The 21,308-nt window shown below is 42.0% G+C and overlaps 1 long non-coding RNA gene across 1 annotated transcript; it reads right to left on the reverse strand.

The window, feature by feature from the left end:
* Positions 1-1,312: 1,312 nt before the first annotated feature.
* On the reverse strand, positions 1,313-20,551 carry LOC117086411. Its single transcript, XR_004438329.1, has 3 exons — positions 20,284-20,551; positions 1,846-2,005; positions 1,313-1,595 (listed from the first exon to the last, which is right to left on the reverse strand). It is a non-coding gene; the product is annotated as an uncharacterized LOC117086411 (long non-coding RNA).
* Positions 20,552-21,308: the final 757 nt, after the last annotated feature.

Raw genomic sequence — 21,308 nt, forward strand, 5'->3', positions numbered from 1 at the left:
ATGGTCTTTTGGTCTTTCTGCTTCGTATCTAGATGCTGGTGTTAACTGAGAAAACACTTAAATTACATTCCATGGATCTGCAGAAAGTTCACTGTGTCACCTAAGATGGTACTTCTACAAGGCTTTGGAGCTTTGGGTAAGGGAATGCCTCTAAAATTTGCTGGTTTATTGCAGAAAACTAAGTGTATCTTAGATTAAATGGGAAAGCAGCCTTATGGCCATTTTGTAAAGTTTATCCAACATTCCAGTCTAGGATTTTTCTGAACTACCTTTTTTATAGGTGGTAATCCTGCCTATGTTTCAATTTTTCCAATGTGGAAGTCATTATTGTGTTAAAGAATTTGAGGCCAGGTGTGGTGGCTCACGCCTGTAATCCCAGCACTTTGGGAGGCTGAGGCGGGTGGATCACGAGGTCAGGAGATCGAGACCATCCTGGCTAACACGATGAAACCCTGTCTCTACCAAAAAAAAATACAAAAAATTAGCCGGGCATGTTGGTGGGCATCTGTAGTCCCAGCTACTCGGGAGGCTGAGGCAGGAGAATGGCATGAACCCAGGAGGCGGATGTTGCAGTGAGCTGAGATAGTGGCACTGCACTCCAGCCTAGGCGACAGAGACTCTGTCTCAAAAAAAAAGAATTTGAAGCATCAAAAAATGCTTCCATATATTTTGTTGAGATCTATGATTCTACATCATTTAGCCTTTTGTTCTTTTTCTCCCCTTTGAAGAAACATAGGATATGCAGAATATATCTATTATTTCTTCCCTGCACTACTGCTTTAAATACATGTATAGATACCATATCATTCCTTAGTCTACTCAAGGTTAAACATCACCAGTTGACTGAAGCACTCCTCATGTTATGTTTTGTTGTTTTCATTATCTTGATAGTACTTTAGTGCTCTCAATATCTTTACCAATGTCTGTCATACTATGTGACTCAAGCTATAAACAATATCCTACATTGGTGTAAGTCTAGAAGTGAACTATTAATACATGATAGGAAACCTTTATTCAATTGATGCAGACAAAAAACACATAATAGTTTTAAACAGACTTACCATTGCCTCATATTGAGATTGCTGCATAACAAATTACCCCAAAACTTAGCCTGGTGTCATGGTGCATGTCTGTAGTCACAGCTATTTGAGAGGCTGAGGTGGGAGGAACACTTGAGCCCAGGAGTTCAAGGCTGTAGTCTGCTACTATCGTGCCTGTGAATAACGACTGCACCCCAGCTTGGGCAACATAGTGAGATCTTATGTCTAAAAATAAATAAAAAATAATTTAGAAAAGTAGTGGCTGAGAACAACAATAAACATTTATTATTTCACACAGTCTGTGTGGCTCAGGAATTTGGGAACAGCTTGGCTGGGTGATTCTGGTTCAGTGTCTCTCAAGAGATTGTGGTTGACATTTCAGCTGGGGCTACAATCCCCTGAAAGCTGTCTGAGGCTGAAGGTCTGCTTCTAAGATGGCTCACTCACATGGCTGTCAAGTTTATTCTAGCTCAGTTTCTCACCAATGAACTTCTCCATAGGACTGCATGAGTATCTTCATGACATTATATGACAGCTGTCTTCTCCCAGAATGATCTGAGAGAGAGAAACAAAGAGATCCGAGCCACAATATCTTTTATGTGCTAGCCTTTGAAATCACACATTGTCATTAACATAATACACTATTGGTGCACAGGTCAGCTCTATTCAGTATGGGAGGGGGCTACACAGTAGTGTGAATACCAGAAAGCAAGGATTATTTGGAGGTCATCTTGTAGGCTGGCACTATAGTCTAACCTCTGTCTCCCAATGACTAACCTCCATCCTACATGCAAAGAATACTTACATATTCTCAAGGCCATCAAAAATCTCGTTCCATTACAGCATCATCTCAAAGGCTATAATCTTGCTGTTCCAAACAGACCCAGATGTGAATAAGGCTTTTTGAGTGTGGTTCCTTGAGTATAGCTCCTTGAGTAGAATTCCTTGATCTGAAGATCTGTGAACTAAAGAGATAAAAAGTATGCTCTTCTTTACCCACATACACACCCAACATACGATGATGGGCCATAAATAAGATAACCACTATAGACACTCCTGTTCAAAGTGTGGAAAACAAAAGGCATATAAGAATCACTGATCCATAGCAATTTTGAAATCTGGCTAGGCAAATATAGAACAGTATTCATTCCTACTGCTTCCTGGGAATGATTCTCTATGACTCTTGGTTTAGACCTTTGAAGTTTTGGCTCTATCTTCTGAACCAGATTATTTTTCCATGAAAAAGGTAGCCTAGGTTTGCAGCTGTATATTTTTCCTAGTCTGGTTCCTGCCAGTAGAAATTTGGAGGTACAAAAGCCTCATTTAGTGTGTTCTCTTCAGTCCAACCTGTTGATGTTTCTAACAGTGAAATACTCTTAAAAACTTTGTGAGTCTCCTGTGAATCTTACTGGGGTTAATTTCATTATACAAAAGCCACACCCACAAATCTGTTTGAAATAAGCTCTGCTCTACTTAGAGCCTGTGCTGAGATTATTCTTAAGCTTCTTAGAACCTCTAATGTGACTCAATGGTTCTCTGAGGTACAACCTTAGATCTTTCTAAGGTCTTAGCAAAGGATTTTATAACCACATCCTCAGCTTCATTTTTTTTTTTTTTTTTGAGACGGAGTCTCGCTCTGTCACCCAGGCTGGAGTGCAGTGGCCAGATCTCAGCTCATTGCAAGCTCCGCCTCCCGGGTTTACGCCATTCTCCTGCCTCAGCCTCCCGAGTAGCTGGGATTACAGGCGCTGCCACCTCGCCTGGCTAGTTTTTTTTTTGTATTTTTAGTAGAGACGGGGTTTCACAGTGTTAGCCAGGATGGTCTCGATCTCCTGACCTCGTGATCCGCCCGTCTCGGCCTCCCAAAGTGCTGGGACTCAGCTTCATTTTTACACCATAGTTGTCTGACATCTGGTAGTGTCTGAGTTTGATCTTTGTCCAGAAGCCATTTCTTTGTTTTAGCATTGTTTCCTATCTTGAGAGACTAGCAATTTTCAAGGCCAGCAAGTTTCAGCTCCTTTTGGTTTGACAATCTGTCCTTTAGCTTATCTTCTTCTCTCTCATATTTTACTATAAACAACAAGAAGAAACCAAGTGGCACCTTCCAAACTCTGACTGGAAATTTTTTACCTAGATCATCCATTTTATTAGATACAATTTCCAGTTCCACAGTATTGCAGGCAACTGTATTGCTTAACTTTCTGCCACTGTATTAAAACTATCCCCTTTCCTCCGGTTTCTGATAATGTTTTGCTCAGTAGAAGCCTCCTCAAAGACATCAGGCTTATTAATAATAGTCTATTGAAGACATCTTCAGCTGTCACTAACACTCTCTTCAACATCTTTCAGTTTCTGCCATTGCCTAATTCCAGTGCCTTTCCTATATATTTAAGATGTGTTAAAACGGCAGCAACTCACTTCCAAATATATTAGTTGTCTATTCATGTGTAGGAAATAACCACAAAACTTGATGACTCAAAACAACAATAACCATTTATTATCTCATTCCTGAATTTGACAGCTACTTAGCTAAATGGTTCAGGATATCTAATGAGGTTGGATTCAAGATACTGGCTGAAATTGCAGCATCTAAAAATTTGACCATGGCTATAAATTCTGCTTCCAAGACGCTCCCTCACATGGCTGTTAAGTTCATGCTGGCTGTTGACAGGCAGCCTCAGTTGCTTATCACATGGACATCTTCTTAGGGCTGTCTGTGTGTCCTCATGACATGGCAGCTACCTCCTCCAGAGAAAGTGATCAAAAGGAAAGCAAGGCAAAAGTTGCTGTATATTTTACGTGCTATCCTTGAATGCCACACATCGTTATTTCCACAATATTCTATTAGCTACATAGAGAAACTTCATTCATTGGAGAGGGGGTGGGGCATGACATTGCAGGGGAATGTGAATTATAGGAGCCTGGAATCATTGAGGCCATTGTGGAGGCTGGCTATCATATTCACTGAAGTTCCTGATAATTTAATTTTGAGATGCTTCATTCCTTTTGGTATTAATTGATTTTTTTAAACCTAAATTGTACCCCAATCTATCATTAAGTTTTAGTTATAGTTTCAATTCTGTATTTCAACCTCTTCAGATTTTTTTGAATTTCACTTTTGTCATATCAACAATACTCTTGAGCTTTGAATTATTAAGCATTCTAAGTTATAAAATTTTTGAAATCCAACTTATTAATAAAAATGTTGCTAAACACTTGTGTCTCCAGGCCTATATACACTTACAAAATTCATAAAATAAGTACATATATCTTTACCTGCACCATTATAGAAATGACACACACACTAAATTCACTTTTTTGTTAGATATAAATAGGAGTCTAGTTCCCCCATGCACTATGATAATATAGTATACTAAGCAGTGGGCAACTCCAGGTTCACCAGGAACTCTAATATATTTTTTTAACGACTAGATTAATTACACTGACAAAAACCTTAAGAACTGAGTACTAAAGATTATAAGTTCTAAATTTTCTAATTTGGAAAACTGAAACTTATAATCGAATTGCTAGAGTTGTACACAAAATACTAGCTTCTGGCAAAATTATGAGGTAGGATAAAGTCATCAAGAATAGAGATGATATGGTTGTTTTCTCCCCTTGGATTTAGCAAGGTGCCTTATTTCCATTAGATCATTAGCAAATATTTCTTAATTGATGAACTTGTTAATAAATTATTGGCAGATTATGCCCTCAAGTCTCTTGGTATCTGTATTAGTCAGTTTTCACGCTGCTTATACAGACATACCCAACACTGGGTAATTTACAAAAGAAAGAGGTTTAGTGGACTTACCATTCCACATTGCTGGGGAGGCCTCACAATCAAGGCAGAAGGCAAGGAGGAACAAGTCACGTCTTACATGTATAGCAGCAGGCAAAGAGAGAAAGAGTTTGTGCAGGGAAACTCCTCTTTTTAAAACTATCAGATCTCATGAGACTTATTCACTATCATGAGAACAGCATGGGAAAGAATTGCCCCCATGATTCAGTTACTTCCTACTGGGTCCCTCCCATAATATGTTGGAATTCAAGATGAGATCTGGGTGGGGACACCTCAAAACTATGTCAGTATCCAATTCCTCTTTCCCCAAGGAACCTTCCCTTGGCACCATAAAAATGCCCCCAGTGTTCCAAACTGAGTATTTTTAAATCTTCAACTATACAATCAAACTTTGACTATTTCTGATAAGGAAAAAGTTGGTCATTCTAAGAAAATTTAGGGAGCATTTGTTGTCAATGCCTTAATCTATAGTAGACTATCTAATGGTGTAGATTTCCTAATAAAACTGACAAATAAATGAAAAGTTTGAGGCAAGCTTCTGACTGCCTTGCAAACCATAATAATTGTCATTTCTTGATCTCTCAGTAAGGTCAGTCTTAGATGAACATGTTGATTGTTTCATTCTTTACCAAACATCTGGACTTCCTGATGCTGGGATTCTAAAACTTTATTTCTTTTTAGCTGCCTTGCCATGAGTGATTCCCTTTCTTGTTCATCCAACTTAAGAAACTCCTCTGGAAATAAATAGCATTTCTGAGTTTTGTTAATAACTTTCTCATTCAGTCACATAAGTTCAAAAACTTGAAGTTACTTGTTCTTTCTCTAAACCCTGTCATCCATTATTTTGGTGGTCTTCCTCAGCTTTGTCTTCTTTTTTTCTCTACCATAATCCCAGTTTAAACCCTTTAGTTTAGTTCTTGTTGCAGTTCATCTGGCCACATATTATTGCCCCATTAACTCACTAAAGCACAGCATCTTTCCGTTTATTCACTGGTCAGAAACTCCAATGGCAATCCCATATCCTCACTGCCTATACAATAAACTCTAAACTTCTTAGCTTAGTTTTCTATGTCTGCCACGTTCTAGTCACAGTTTAGTGTTCCAGACTTATCTTCTACTGTTACTTCACACTGGATTATTCTTGGTTCACCAAACTCATCCCACATCTACCATCAAGTGTTGATTTTTTTTTTCTTTTCTTTTTTTTTTGTTTGAGATAGGGTCTCACTCTGTTGCCCAGACTGGAGTGCACTGGTGTGATCTCGGCTCACTGCAATCTCCACCTCCCAGGCTCAAGTGATCCTCTCACCTCAGCCTCCAGAGTAGCTGGGATTACAGGAATGCCAACACACCCAGCTAATTTTTGTATTTTTTGTAGAGATGGAGTTTTGCCATGTTGCCCAGGCTGGTCTCAAACTCCTGGGCTCAAGTGATCTTTCCACCTCAGCCTCCCAAAGTGCTAGGATTATAGGAGTGAACCACTGTGCCAGGTCTCCCATCAAGTCTTTACTATGCTTTTTACTCTGCCTGAAATAATTTTCTGATGCTTTAATTAAAACCCTGCCCAGCCGGGCATGGTGGCTCACGCCTGTAATCCTGTAATCCCAGCACTTTGGGAGGCTGAGGCGGGCAGATCACGAGGTCAGGAGATCGCGACCATCTTGGCTAACATGGTGAAACCCCGTCTCTACTAAAAATATAAAAATTAGCTGGGCGTGGTGGTGGGACAGAGTGAGACTCTGTCTCAAAAACAAACAAACAAACAAACAAACAAATAAATAAATAAAACCCTGCCCATCTTTCAAAGTCAAAATCAAAAGAAATCTCAAACATGATGCCTTGATCATCCCAGCTAGAAGTATTCTCAATCATTTCTGAAAGCCCATCATACTTTGTACAACTCCTAAGGTATTCACTGAATTCTAACATAAATTTCAGTTATTTGCCTACATGATTTATCTCTTCTTGTGTATTTTAAGCTTCCTGAGAGCATTGGTTACCATTTTACGCAAAGTGGTTAACACATTTGCCTTACTTAAAAGTGGTTCTTCATGAGTTGGAATCATGAAATGAGTTGGCTAAGTATTATACATTGGTTTGGGGGTGCTGGGTAGGAGCACAGTATAGTGTGGTTAAGAGAAAAACCTTTAGAGGTCAAATGATCCTAGATTTAAATTCAATTTTACTAATTCTTAACTGAATGATCTTGGACAAATTAATTATTAATCTCTTGGTACCTCAAGTTCCTCATTGGTAAAATGGGAATAACAATGCCTATTTCACAGATTTGTTGTCAGAATTAAATGAGATATAAATTAGGTACAAAATACTTTTTTTTTTTTTTTTAAGACAAGGTTTTGCTCTGTCACCTAGGCTGGAGTGCAATGGTGTGATCACAGCTCACTGCAGCCTTGACATCCCAGGCTCAGGTGATCCTCCCACCTCAGCCTCCAGAGTAAGGCGTGCAACACCATGTCTGGCTAATTTTTGTAGAGATTCGGTTTTGCCATGTTGCCCAGGTTGGTCTTGAACTCCTGGGCTCAAGCAATCCTCCTGCCTCAGCGATCCTCTCCAAGTGCTGGAATTACAGGCATGAGCCACTGCACTTTGCCAAAACACTTATCTTAATGAATAATTATGATTTTCTTATCCTCTATTATGCCTAGAACAGAGTCTTGTAATAGTGCTCACCAACTTTTTATTAAACAATTTAGAAAACAAAAACATATTATTAATTTTGATACATCTTAAATATTCACGTGTATTTAACAAGAAAAATCTTAGATACAACAGAGAGGATAGAAATGGCAGGGTAGAGTATGGAAATAAGATGCTGCATTTTTTAAAGTGAGTGAGAAGAAATTTAATTTTTGACACAGTCTGTGTCATCATCTTAACAACAGAATATGCTGGGAATTTCTTAATATTTTCTAATGGGAAAATTGGAGAAAGCCAATTACCTATTGTTAGTTCTAATAGTTCACATCTTAAATTACACATAAAAATGTTTAAATACTGAAGCTTACGGGAGGCCTGGGCAGGCTTCAGATTCTCAGCCAGTGGGGAATTTTTGTGCCAGACCACCCACTGTGAAAGTGAAAAGTTGGTACCTTTGCCAGTGTGGGTATCTCTTCAGAGGAGTGCTCTGGGCTATTGTAACCATTTCCCCCAGGAGGACTGAGGGGAAAAGAATACATGAGAAATTACTGGACAAACACTGTTTGTCCAAGTTTCAAAGTAATAACCAAAACTGGAATTAATGCCCTTAACATCACCACTCTCCCTAACCTAAATCTGTTTACATAGATTTGGGATGACTTGTTTTGAGTCTGCTTCTTTTGGGGACACAAACTTATATGAATAAAGCTAGAATTTCAAGGCAAGTCACGCTAATTAGTTATAGTTTGATTCAAATTTTTTTGTTTATTTTTAATCATCTTTCTCAAAAACATCTTTAGAAACAAGTCATTCAATTAGTAATGCTAAAATGGCATTTACATTTGAAATTCTATTGCATTTTTGGGGGATAAACTTATAAAAACAAAAGAGACATCCAAATAGTGGTAGGTTAAACCTGGAGAAGGTGTGGAAAGGTGCACCTAATCTTTACTCATAACGTTTACATTTTGTAAAGACTAATATTTAACATATTTTATTTTAAAGATATCATCTCATCTATAATTAGGAACAGTGTGAAAATCTAGTGTCTTGGACTAATGTAGAGTAGCTGTTTATGAAAGTGCCTGAAACATAATAGACCTTCAATAAATATTACTGTGTTGGCAAAAAAGCTTAACAGGTGTGGGTGTGTGTACACAACTCTCCTTCCTCACCCCCTCAATAATTCCCAGGCAGTGTTAGTAGAGGACCACTAGAAGATGAAATTTTTCTGCTTACACATGAGCATCTGAGGATCCCAAAAGACTATCTCAAATCCTGGCTTCAGAGGCACTTTTTTTGCTCTCTAGGGGAGAGACTATTTATGGGGGAGGGAGGGAACACCAGTCTATTGAATCAGGAAACCTTTTCCAAGTGACAGAAACCCAATTTGAACCACCTTAGGCAAAACAGGAAATATGATGACCAGAGTAGCAAAATCTCAGGAAGAACATTTAACTGGACCTCCAGAATCATAGTGAAGGACAGGAGAGAGAGCAGGACTCTCTCTCTCCAACTCTGATCCACGCTTCTCTCTGAGTCTGTTCTTTTGGGACTAAAATCTTCTGCCCTGGAGAACCTGGACTTTTGACAACTCATCTCTTCATGTTGAAAAGCACTGCTTCTCTTTTTGAAATTATCATTTGAAGATTCCTGTGGAAGGACACAAAAGGCAGCCAAGCTCACGCGCCTACTCTTGTGAATACAGAGATCAGTTCTAGAATTGGCAGCATCCATTAGAACAATGTAGCACAAGTAAAGAGAAGAACAGGATCCCCCGCAAAAGGACAGTTCTGTTTCCAGAAAGGGGGACGTGCTGGGGAGATAAAATAAGTATTTATAAGATTATATTTTTAAAAACCAGAATTATATTTACTAAATGTGAAATAAAGGTATCGTTTTCAACTGCTTTCTATTTTACATAAAATGTTTTTCTTTGCCTTCTAGTGCTTATCTCATCTTTCTTCTGGCACAAATGCTTTTCTTACACAGCATCACTAAGTCCTGTCCCTTCCCTCCTCCAAATCTGCACTTAATATTTACTTCCTTGGACTTCAAGTAAAATTTGGTGAATTGATTACGTTTGTTTCTCTCTGTTTTGCCCAGAGTGCTATTAAAGTGGCAGCGGAAAAGAAAAATAAAACCCCAAGTGCAGAGGAGGAGAGAGACCATAATAGATGAAAAGTGATGAAAAATTTGGGAATATAGAATGTAGGTGGTGTATTTATTACAAAGCAACAGATTACCCCAAAATGTAGCATCTTAAAATGATAAATATTTGTTATCTCATCCCAGTTTTGAGGTTGAAGAATCTCACAGCAGTTTAGCTGGGTAGTTCTAGCTCAGGGACTCTCAGGAGGTTGCATGTACATTGTTTTCTGGGGCTGCCATTATTTGAAGAGCTGGAGAATCTGCTTCCAAGCTCATTCACATGGCTGTTGGCAGGAGGTTTGAATTTCTCACCATAAAGCTGCTCATGAAATACTAATTACAATGGAAAAAGCATAATGTTAATAGAGAAGCTATCAAATAACTTTTAAATATTAAAGTAATGAAGCAGACACCACCTTAAGTAAAGTAATGAATTAACATAATCAAGTATTGAAAAATCACTATGTGTGCCTCCTGATATGATGCAGGAAGAACATGGCAGCAGTATGATATCCTGAATATCATAAAAATATATAATCTGAGTCTAATCATGCAAAAATAGCTCAAAGGGCAAGCTGTGAGATGCTACGAAATTACTGATCTCTAATCTTCAAACGTGTTAAGTTAATAAAAGTGTGTTAGGTGCTTTGATATGGTTATGGAAACACACAGGAGGGGCATGTTGACCTAACCTAACGCCAGAGTGTCAGGGAGGCCTTTCCCAAAGTAGGGACGTCTAAGCTGAGATCTGGAGTTCACCTTAAAAAGGGTCAATAGGGGTGAAGAGAAGCAAAAAAGGAGTGAACAGGTCATAATGTACAAGGCCAAGGAAAAAAATCACTTGATCTTATGCCAACTGATATGTGTGTATGTGTGTATATATATGTATATATACACGACCATACATATGTATATGTGTATATTTTTGTAATTATATGTATATATATAAAGAAGGTATGTGTATATGTGTGTGTGTGTGTATATATATATATATATATCCTTTTCTTAATATCAGCAAGTTGGCTGCTTTTCCTATCATGTCTAAAATGTCACATCAAACTGCCTTGACAAGTTGTCCATTGCTTTAGTGTGGGAAATGTGCACTGAAACACATGTGAAAGAGTAAAACATCTTTACCTTTGATTGGCTCGGTTACTATAATCTTTATCTTTTTCTTTTACTACTCATCTCATAAGATAACTAGGAAATATTATTTTCATAGCACTTTTAATTTATGAGTCATATTTTCTAATCACATCAGCAGAAAGTGATACAGAAGACTAGCAATTCTTTGGTCCTGTCATATTGTGCCTAACTTGAGTCCTATTCTAGTTCTGACTCTGACATTCATTACCCAGGCAGCCTGAGGCAAGTTACGTCTGAGAATCAGTTTTCTTATCTGTCAAATAAGGAAATAATATTATCTACTTTATAGTATTCTTGTGAGAACTGATTGAGATAATATTAATATATAAAAGGCACTGGCACAATTCCTGGCTCATAGAAAGTACTCACCAAACTATCTTCTGCATCACTGTATATTGTTATACTTAGAAATGGTTATGAATAAAATAAAGGTAAAACGTGTTAAGAGTACTGTGAAAATAATATTGACCCATTGCTTTATGAGAGTATAGATAATTTTTTAAATTATAGTAATTGAGACAATCAAAGAAAATGTGTCAAATCTGTTACCTTTTTGTGAGTTTCCAGTCATCTTCCCCCTAGGTTTCTGGAATCTCCAGCCATCTACCTCTCCCTGCAATGCCGACCCGAACTAGTGGTTTTCCACTAGACACTGGGGTCTTTGAAAGTTCTGCAGGCATTGCAAAACCCACTGCATTAAAATTCATTAAAATTTCTCTTCCATTCCAGTCCCTATCATTTTATTTATTTGTTTGTTTATATATGCATTATTTACTTATTTAGCACAACGAGGTGAAACTTTTTTTTTTTTTGGTATATATTAAGAGTTACCAAATGCTCCATGGATGTTTCATCAAAGGTAATACCATTCTTCCCACTGTTTGCAGTGAAGTGTGTCTAGTTTGTTGTTTAGGTAACAGCTGGAAAGTAGAAGTGGATATGGTTAGTGTTCTAAGGAATATTCTACCACCCATAAGTTCATCAAAACTGTGTGAGGCCTACTGGACAAAAATGAGTAGAAATAAAAATAACTATAACTTGTTTGGTCTGTGACCCTAATCGAAGTCTGATTGGGTTAAGTCTTTCTTTTTCTTTCTTTCTTTTTTTTCAGACAGAGTCTTTCTCTGTTGTCCAGGCTGGAGTGCAATGGTGAGATCTCAGCTCACTGCAACCTCCATCTCCCGGGTTCAAGCAATTCTCCTGCCTCAGCCTCCCAAGTAGCTGGAATTACAGGTGTCCCCCACCACTCCTGGCTAATTTTCTGTATTTTTAATAGAGACAGGGTTTTGCCATGTTGGCCAGGCCGGTCTCGAACCCCTGACCTCAGGTGATCCACCTGCCTCAGCCTCCCAAAGTGCTGGGATTACAGGCCTGAGTCACCACGCCCGGCCTGGGTTAAATTTTTTTTGTTGTTTTTGGATCAATATTTTTAATTTCTTAGGTTTTTATATCTCTAAGAATAAAAAAAACTTTGTCCATAATATATTTTGATACACTATATTTTACTACAAATTGTGAGCAGTGAAATTTAAAAAAGCACAAAGTAAGGAAGAATTGGACATCATAATCCCTTAACCAGTAAAATGACTCTAGACAATTGCGAGCTGGAAACTTCTGTTATCTATGTGTCTCCCACCTTTTATACTTCCCTTACCACACATATTCCTGAAACTAGATTTTTCAAAACGTCTTTATTTTAATAATGTATTAGGAAATACTAAAATTTGTTCAGTATCTTAGGAACCCTGATCGTGACTCACCATCCTGAAACTGCTCTCATGTAGGGAAGATGCTAGCAGTGTTGAAAAACATTATGATGGAATTTCTGCTATAGAATTCTTTTACACTTCTAGTTTGTTGGGAAAAGGATTAGAAATTAATTAGAATTAATCTGAGATTTAATTTATGCCAATTCAATAGATTTTAATGTCTTTGAACTCTTGTTTTTGTGAACAAAGATTTTAATTGTAACATTTGATCAATAGGCATTTACTGAACATCTACTCTGTTACAAGGTATTGTGCCAGGCCACCAAAAGAAGCCAAAAAAAAAAAAAAAAAAAAGACCCTCAAAATCTTAATTCATAATAAAACACCCCATAAGGTAATTGCCAAAGGAGTAATATGGATGAAAGTTAGTTTGGGAGTATGGGAACAATAATTGCCCAGAAATAAAGTGAAAAAGTAAAAAGGGAGAGAATCATGAGATTTAGAATTAACCTCTAAGTGAGATTTTGGAAGAAGTTAGAAAGGAAGGCCGGGTGCGGTGGCTCAAGCCTGTAATCCCAGCACTTTGGGAGGCCGAGGCGGGTGGATCACAAGGTCAGGAGATTGAGACCACGGTGAAACCCCGTCTCTACTAAAAATACAAAAAATTAGCCGGGCACGGTGGTGGGCGCCTGTAGTCCCAGCTACTCGGGAGGCTGAGGCAGGAGAATGGCGTAAACCCGGGAGGCGGAGCTTGCAGTGAGCTGAGATCTGGCCACTGCACTCCAGCCTGGGCGGCAGAGCGAGACTCCGTCTCAAAAAAAAAAAAAAAAAAAAAAAAAAAAAAAAAAAAAAAAAGAAGTTAGAAAGGAAAAGGAGCCAAAGAAGGGTGAAATGTGGCAGCCCTTCTGTGAAGTTAAAGATATGTTTCAACCAAGTTCTAATCTAATGAGTAGCAGGATGACAATGAAGGTGTTTCTCAATTGTACAAGGAAGATACATCACAATAAAATACTGCTGAGCCAATAAAAAGAGTATTAGCACAAGAAAAACAGATGCATTTGTGTGAAAAGATGTGTAAAGTTTAGTACATAAACTTTACAAACTTTTCAGTGTTTTCTTGGAACATACGAATTTGACAATGTGTGTGAGTCCACAGATGGTAGTTTCAGGGAAGGAGGAGCTTTCAAGGTGAGAATGGCAAACTGGAGATTTCTCACTTTGGTGGCCATAATGCCAACGGTCATATTGCCTGGGTGAAAGAAGCCTGCTCACTCACTCTCCCAGCCTCTCCAGCATGCAGTGGCGCTTTATTAAAGAGTGTGCACAGTTCTTTTTGTGCTCTGAAAAGACAAGCTATACAATATTGCATGCTTTACTTATTCTACCTGAAACTTTTATTATTCATAGAAGCACTCCATATTCATAAGTACAAATGGTTTACAGGTAGACTCTTGACTGAATAAAATAATGTATCATATCTGGAAAAGTGAACACTACAAACAATCTGAAGCCTTAATTCAAAAGAGAAGATAAGCCGGGCATAATCCAGGAGCAGCCAAAATTCTGGGGAGTCGCCTGTTGTAGAAGAAGGGCAATAATAAAGAAGGAAATGAAGAAGGTAGAAAATAAAGGGAAGGTAAAGAAAAGGAATGGAGAGAGAGACTTACATTTCTCTCATCCATGAAGCTGTGTTGATTCTCTGACAAGGCATTTTGTGTAAATGCAGGGTCCAGCAGAGACTTTGTGTTGCCAGGCTGCTCCAGCCACTGTGGTCTCATCCTCTCTCCACCTCCATGGTGGCACCCCACCCAGATTCCTTTCTTGTCAAACTTGTTTCCAGTCACCCAAGCCCTCTAGTCTGTGACCTCTTGGTCAAACTGTCTGTTACCCAGGACACAAATAGATCGAGGGTGTCAGATAACATGGTAATTTGGTGGGGGAGAAGAGGGTTTGAGTGAACACTGCAATACCCTTTAGAATACTCCTTTCCCCAACTACTCAAACCCCTAAAAGTAAATTGCCCTTTCTCCACCTACGTTTCTCTATCTCTAAGTCACTGAAAAGCAACTGAGCATGTGATTCATAGTTCTTTGTATTTATTTGCTTCGATGCATTCATTGTCTCTCTAGAGCTAACTTAGTGGAACATTTGAGTCAATTCTATTTTTCCTGGGAGAGTGGGACAACATCAAGTTGGGTGCTGACGAAGTTGAGCTGTATTTCTCTATAGGAATGACATAGAGCATTGCGTGCACTGAAGTTAGATCAGTGACACTACAAGAAGTGATGAACACTCTGTAACCACATCTTAAACAGAAAGCCATTTTCACTGAGAATGAACTGATTGGTGATGTCCAATTAGTACACATACACAGCACTTGTCACATTGTTGATGCCTGCTGAGACTCTGGAAAGCCTTGTTTACTGCATGTCTCTGCTGCCACCCTCCAACCCCTGCCAGAAATTCTCAGGATCACTACACAGGCTGTGAACACACTGAAGCAGGAGCAGTGGCCTTTGAAGAAGCTAGGATGTGACCTTGAGAGTAGTGCAACGATGCAGAGTTCTCAGCAGACATGTACACCACCACAGCCACTTTCTCACACCCCTAAGCACAGAGATTTGAGTGAATGCTCTCAGCAAAACTTCTGTTTCAATAAACAAGTCAGAGGTAGGGTCCAGGTTGAGGCTGAGCATGCCATCTGTTCGAATATATATATACACACATACACACACATACATATATATATTTACTAAGAGGTTATAATAAGTCAGGCATGCATTTAAATAAAACTATTTTGTATAAGAAAAAAACAATCGTCTTAAGAGGTACAGGAATTGCTCTGTAGGTTGATTGGCAATTCCTGAAAGACCTAATAACATCACATCTCCCTTTTGCTTGCACCCACCTTATCTCAGATTTTTCTTCAACGTTGGTGGGGGCGGGGGGGTTGTGTAGGGAACAGAAGTTAGGCAGAGGGAGAGAGACAGAGATACAGAAACAGAATCATCTTCCTATTCAGGAATTTGCTGAGTGCCTGAGTCAGTAACGTTTCCAGGTGAGGGCACAGGAACTTAGGATGTGCACTGTCTTGAATTCTTCCTTCAGCTCTGTTATCTTTTGGTAAATTCTGTATATTTTGACTGGGCACGTGAGCCTAGCACATAAGTCAGTGCAGACGTATCATTTTACTTTCCATTACTTACGATTAAACAAAAAACAAATAGGTCAGAGTTGGAACGAGGCAGGATCCAGATCAGTTGTGGGTGGGATCCGATGGGAGCCTAGGATTTCAGCGCGACCTCAAGCCAGGACTTCTGCGAGGTCTCAGGTCCGAGGGCTCTTGCTGCCACTCCCCACCCACTGAGCCCGGCCTCCCGGGATCCCACCCCGGGCGCCAGGGATGGCAGCAGCAGGACAGTTCTCGGCCCTGTGGACAGACGCTCCTCCTAGACTCCAGCTTTCCCCCACGAACCTTTATAAGAGATGAAAAGCTGTTCACACTTTCTCAAGTGTGAAAGAAAAGGAAATGCTCTTGTGTTAGAAGCCCTGAACCTCAAACTCCTCAAGGAGAACGGTTGACTCAGCCACCCCCGCCTCCAGCCCCTCATTTGTCCTCCGCTTCCTGCGGCGGATTGGTCCTTGATAAGTGGCCTCCAGAAGAGTCGGTACTTTGGGCCAGGGACACGGCTGGGGCTGCTCGAGGTGCAGAGCTCTCTATAGGTCCTCTCTCCCAGGACCGGATAGATGATTCATTTTTATACGTAACGTTTTACCCCAGTCTATAGCCGCAGCTGGTTAATGTTCAACCCCCGGGCTTCGAGAGGCAGCTCCAAGGAGGCAGGCAGGCATGACCCGTTCAAGGTATACGGCTGCTCAAGGCCCGAGAAAGGGTGAGAAGGGATGTGGCAGGGGGATCCTCCCACCCTGGACTCCCTGGGTGGACTAGAAGAGAGCAAAGAAGCTGTCACATCTGTGGGCCAGCCTGGCGCGCGATCTTTGGAGGCGCAGCGGCAAGGCAGGGCCAGGGTTGAGTCCAGACCGCCCACGAGGCGGGCCGCCAGGCCGGGAGCTGCGGCGCGTGCGGGGTCGTCCCGAGCGCAGGCGCCAGGGCCCCCGCTTAGCCCCAGCTGGACCCTGCGGGCGGTCGGTGCAGTTAGAGCGTGTGGGCTGCTATGCCCTGCCTGAGGCTTCGGGCTAGGGATGCGGCGGGAAGTGGGGATGCGGAGGCAGCTGCAGATTATATTCCGGTTTTGTTGGCCGGAGGGACGCGCAAACTTCGAGTGCCGGGCCAAGAGGGCGACCCTGGAGGTGCGTAGGTGGCCCTCCGGGTTCCAGCTTCTCCTAGTGCCTCTGAAAATACCGTCAGGGTAAAGGGAGACAGGCAGTTACTCTTACCACCACTGCCCTTCCCGCATGTCATTGGCCAAAAAATGAACGTTAAGATAAAGCAGCTGTTTTAGTAAATGGAAAGCGGTAGGACCAGGTTGTAACTGAAACCCTGTTTAGACGGGCAGTGAGGTGCTAGGAAAAGCCGCCCCTGGGGTCACGTTCAGGTGGAGCGGCTGTACCTCGGGTCGTTCTAAGGGATGGACTGCGTGGTCTCCATGGAATTCATGGGTCCAAAAGGTCCTGGTCACCTGTCCAAATATCCATACCCTGGCGCATGGCGGATGACAAGATGGCCCGGCCACCCAGAGGAAGGAGGATCCGGGACGGGGAGCTTCGCGCCGGGAAGCTGTAGCTCAGAGCTGCAGCCTAGCATTCGCAAGAGATTCTTCTTCTTCTTTTTTTTCTCTCTTGTTCAAAGAAACAGATAAACAAGACACCGCCTCATCAGATAAGAACGTCTCCCTCGATGTCACGGATTTCAAGAGGTAGCTGGAGAAGCTGAAGTCAGGAGTGTCTTGTGAATGAACATCGCCCGAGGCCCAGCACCCACAGAAGAAGGGTTCTATTTTACTCTACTTCGCTTGATATTATTTTATTTTCTAACAAAGTGATCCGTAGTCTGCAACCTCAGGTTCTGAGAGGCAAAGCCCATTTCTTAGCGCTGGGAATGGCTTGCAGGGTCTCCGCCTTTGTCCTCTCTCTCCCTTCAATCCCCCACCCCCATCCATCCCCTGAGCCCGCACACAGCGGGGTGAAGCTGTCCGGGAGACGAGTGGGCAACCAAATGTGGGCACCCTCTGAAGCAACGCCGAGAAGGCCCTGCAGTCGATCCAGGAGGACATAGAAAGATGCCACGAAGTTCTATTGGGTGCAGCAAGCGGCTCCCCACACACACTCCCTGTGATACGTGCCCAGAGAAGCAGAAGCAGTTTCGAGGGCTGTTGACACACGCAGAGCGGGGAAACTCGCCCAAGAATTGGGCTGCCACTGGTCTGAGTCCCAGGTCACATTCAATAAGCTGCCCACCGCTTTCTGGGGGACAGCAGGGATGGTTCTAGGTCTCATCTTTCCAGAGCGACGAGGATAAAAGTTCCTGCCCAGGACTGTGTGCTAGGTTGTCCCGCACTGCTGCAAACTGTCAGCGGAGGCAGAGAGGCTTTGCTGTTTCTCGAGAGAGAAAGCATTGGCAGAGGGAGTCTGGCTGTGAGAAATCCACCCCCAGGCCTTAGTGTGGGTACATCAGGTCCCAGCATCAGCGGGCCATTTCCTCAGTTGCATGAATGGAGGAAAAACAAAACAAGACAAAACCTTGGCTGTGAACAAAGAAAATAGGAGAGGGAGAGAATGGAGGAGAAAAAGAGAGAGCACGAGGGAGGGCAAACACCTTAAACATTTTTTGCCTGAAGACTAGAAGAACTAGGTCTGGAAAGATTCGTCAAAGTCCCAGGGTGCAGACACCCACCCTGCCCAGGGAGAGGCCAGCGTGTCTGCACTTCTCTTAGTCCTTCTGAAGGAAGGAAATTTAAAAAGCACCCCCACTACCACCCAAAAGTAAACACTTTGACCATGTAGTCATTACGTGTTTTTAAATGTTTTTAATTGTAAGGAATTTGGATGGCTCTTATAGCCATTCTTCTGCAGAGTAACTTAAGCTTCAAATAGCTCCTGTTTTCCACAGCTACTACTGAACTGTTAGCAATGTATTGTTACAAAAGGAGTAGAAATGATTTTTAAAGGTAATTAAGTAGAGTTAAATATATCTTCAATGGGGTATTCCATTTCTTGCAGGATTTCTCTAATCTTCAAACAAAATCTAAAATCAACATTTACTTTTTAGAAATGCATAAAATACTCAGCACAGAAGTGAATGAAGTTATGCATCCCAAACACAGTAAATTCTGTTTTCTATCTTTTCGGATAGACAGTCAACAATGGGAAGTCCTCCCTTTGGGGAGGGGGCAGGGAAGGGTGGGAGGGGCCAAGAGTGATACATTTTTAAGATTAGAGTAAAATTTCCCTGGGCTCATCTGCTAGAACCTGAAAAGATAAATCAGTTACATGTTTACAATGGTGTTTCCACTTAACCCTCTTTAAAAAAAACTCGAATTACCATTCCCTCAAGTTCAGTTAATGCAATTGTTTGGGAAGCTGGGGAAGAAAAGCTATTTTTAAAAAATATTCCTTCTGAAAATCTGCTACCAGAAATTCCTCTCGTTTACTTCCAGACTTCTTCAGTCAGCCACGTTTCTTGCTTCCCGGTGCGCTTAGATTAACTGCAGTTCGTCAGGGGGTTTATAAATCAATCAATAGGGAGTCTATATTCATAAAGGCCTCTGATCTAATTACACCCCCTCCTTTTTTCTCCTTCTCTAAAAAAGTTAAATCACGGAGCCAAGGACTCCCAGGGTAGCTCCGTCGATTATGGGCGGCCGGAGGCTGGGGAGTCCCGGCGACGATGGCGGAGGCGCCCGTGGATTAGGATGTGGATTGCAGGACAGACCTTTGTTTGGTCACATTCGCGACAGGGATTGGGGGAAGGGTCGTCCTCCTTCGGAATCACGCTGGATTTTTATAGACTCGCCTTAAAAGGGCTCAGTCTTCACAGGGTTAATTTATAAGGCTTTCGAGGAATATTAGGACTTTGAAGACATTGTTCATATTTTCCCATTCATTTTTTTGTTACACTCCTAACCCCCCACACCCCCCCGCCCCCCCCCTTCAGCGCCTAATAGAAAGGGGGTGGGGATGAGAGAAAAAGCAGGCAAGGAGGCGAAGAGGATTTTGCCTTCTAATCAAACTGCTTATTCGGCCCAGGCTCTCTGACATATTTTTAAAAATTAAATTTCTAACCAAGTCGTAAACACTAAAACTCAGATTTAGGAATTGGGAGGAAGTTGAGACAATCATGGGCTGTATACACCTTTTCCCAGGTCTCCACCAATCTGAAATCGGTATTAGCGGAATGAAGAATTTGGGGCCTTGGAAATTTTTAAAGAGGCTTACTTTTTTTTTTTTTTTTTAATAAAACAAAACCCAAGGATAGGCCAAAGACACCGAGAGAAAAAAAGGTGCCTGAGAGTAACAGGTGAGGGATGGAAGGGGGTGGAGGGAAGAAAGCCCCCAGACGGCGGATCGCCTGCGCGGGGTTCCTGCCCTAGGCCTGGCGAAATTTTGAGCGCTCAAGGAGCGGGGCGGCAGTGGGCTGAGGCCAGTGAGGCCTGGAAGCCTCCGGGCCCAACCTCGAGCTCGCCATTTTTGAACTCAAGCGGGGGAGGTTGGTGCTCACGCTATAGATTATGTTAAAGGTTTCTTTAAGCACTTTAATACACAACTAGCTCAGAAATCATTAAGAGACCTAGAGAAGGAGAAAAAATACCCTCACACTCACCGGTAATAAGTGTTGACATGCAGCAAAAATCGATTGAGTGGAACCGAGGTGGTGGATGCAGCGACTGCTGGAGGGGGACCCGCGCAGGGGCGGGAGGGGCGAGGGGAGTGACTGCACCGGCTCTGGGAGCTAGGTTTCTCTCGCAGGATGGGAAAAGGAGGTGAGGAAAGGGGCAGGCGGCCTGCGGGCTAGCGGGGATGAGAGTTGGGGGGAGAACAGAGGAGAGAGTAAAATTATTCCTTTTAGAAGTCCAAGGGAAAGGAGCTGAGGTGAGAGAAATGGCCTCTCTTAGGTCTCAAGTCTCCGCCCCCAGCCTGCACCACTCCAGTCGGGGAAGTGACAACTCTTCCTAAACCTCGACTTCCATTTTTTGTTTCCTGCAGATTGATTGATTTCCTCGCGTTGTTCTAGTTCCGCAACCAAACTAGGCCGAGGTACACCTCCTCTACCCAGAGCTCTCAAATCACTCACCAACCTGCAGGAGAACCAAATCCTCCCGGCAGGTCTCGTTAGCGCTTCCAGCCCCTATCCCCAAATCCCCTCTTCTAGCTCCTTCCTTCCCCTCCCCGCTTTGCCCCTCCCCGCCCCCTACCAGGCTGAGAGGCGAAGGTGCCAGGACCGCAGGGCCCTGCAGCTCCAGACGCCAAAGTCCGCCCGTGGGGACCGTTTTGCTCTCCACTGCTCTCAAGCGAACAACATGGACGGAGGTGACCCTCGTCCAAAGGGCTTTTATCTGCCCCCGACTGCTGCGTGATCCCTCCGCAAGTCGGGGGCAGAGCTTTAAAAATAAAGAAAGTTAATGTGCGTTGAGCACTGATCTTAAATCGGGGACATTATCTGCGATCTCTTTAAGTGGCAGCAGCAGTTTCTTGCAGAACAAAGACTCAGTGTCTGAGCTCCAAAAGCTTCTAGGTAAAGTTTCATTCAGATGAAAGCAACTAAAGCGCGAAAACAATGATATTCTCGCTTCCAGAAAATCGGAGGTTACTTTTTGCTCTAAGTTCCCCAGTGTGGTGTTTGTTCTC

Source organism: Trachypithecus francoisi, unplaced genomic scaffold, assembly GCF_009764315.1.
Source record: "Trachypithecus francoisi isolate TF-2019V2 unplaced genomic scaffold, Tfra_2.0 Lachesis_group1, whole genome shotgun sequence".
Taxonomy (NCBI): Eukaryota; Metazoa; Chordata; class Mammalia; order Primates; family Cercopithecidae; genus Trachypithecus; species Trachypithecus francoisi.